The following is a 1,561-nucleotide window of genomic DNA, read 5'->3' as shown; positions in this document are numbered from 1 at the left end:
GGTGGGGTGCAGAGTTGACACAGAGCGCCACTCAGCAGGGGGCCAGTCCAGTTCTGAGAGCACTGAGTGTAGGGATGGAGTTTTCTCAGAGAGGCTGGCACACACGTCACGAATGGGCCATGTAAGGAGGGGATTCAACAGTGCCACCTGGGCTCGCCCTGCTCCTTTATCTACCTGAGTGAGATAATTTCCATAACATGGTACCAAGAGCCATTTGTTTTCCACCATATGTACACTCTACTCACTGTTTACCTTTTGAAGGAGTTTCCTGATTAGCCAGGCTCCCCTCTGTGGAGGGTAAAGCAGGAACAGAGGGCACTGCCTGCAAGATCCACAGGCTGGCCAGGCAGGGCTCCCAGTGGCTAAGCCACAAAATACTTGGAGATGTCAAAGGAATGTATCTATCTATATATATATACATATATGTATACATATATATACACATGTGATAGATACATATAACTGAATCACTTTGCAGTACAGCAGTAATTAACACAACATTGTAAATCAACTATACTTCAATTAAAAAAAATACTTGGAGATGAAAGGGCTTCATCCGTGTGCCTCTCCCAAGGTACTGCTGCCACTTTAGTTAAAAACCTAGGTAAGGCAGGTTATGAGGCAGGATGAAACACAGCCGATTCTGCTTAAACACGTTGCTTACGTTCTATAAAGTTTCCAGGAACACTGAATTAGCGAATACCGAATCATTGCGCCTGAGAGGATACAGGGTTCGGTTCCTGTGAGCCTCGGGTCACATTTCCGTCAACCGATCAATACATAACCTTGTTACGTGTGGGTTTCTGCCTAAAGACACCTTATTTACATTGTTGATTCATTATCATTGAACTCGTGGCCATCCGCACTAGAACTCAGGCCTGAAGCTCAACTAGCGCGTCCTTTTCTCTGTAAGGCGCATCCTAGCCTTCTGGCCTTAGGAGCACTAACCAGCACTTCAGCACTATGCTTGGGGCCATTTTAAATAGAGAAATCACCAAATAAAAGCACAAAGACGTGAAAAACATGGCACTAAAATACTGCGAGAGAGGCATTTGTTTACAGGATGAGCTGAAACAAGAAGGCAAAGAAAACCTTGCTTGTTTCGCCTCACCTGGGAACATGTACCTCCCACCGCCCATGTATCTTGCCGTCTGCATACGCACATGTCCGGTGACCACTGAGGAAGCACCTTGAGCACTGACTAAAGTACATTCTAGCGAATAGGTGAACTGGCAAATATGAATCTGCAAATAATCGACTAGTTATTTGATGGAACTGAGTAGTGACTGTGGTCAAGCTGTTTGCAGCTTCTGTGGCACTGACTCCGCCTTCAGCCCCGAGATCATGGGGGAGGGAAGATGGCAGAGGGAAGGAGCAGGACGGTCCTGGGCTCTGGAGTCAGCAGCCTGGGTTCACCCTCATGGAACTAGCTGTGTGAGACAACAGCTAACTCGCTTAACCTCTCTGAGTCTCATTGTCTTCATCTGTAAAATGAGATACTAAGAGTGATTACCTCCCTGGATTGTTTTGTAGCTTCAATGTGATAATGCATGTGAAATGC

The sequence above is a fragment of the Eschrichtius robustus genome, chromosome 6 (genome assembly GCF_028021215.1).
Source record: "Eschrichtius robustus isolate mEscRob2 chromosome 6, mEscRob2.pri, whole genome shotgun sequence".
In the NCBI taxonomy this organism is placed as follows: domain Eukaryota; kingdom Metazoa; phylum Chordata; class Mammalia; order Artiodactyla; family Eschrichtiidae; genus Eschrichtius; species Eschrichtius robustus.
The sequence above is the reverse complement of the archived record's forward strand: the minus strand, read 5'-3'. Positions refer to the sequence as shown.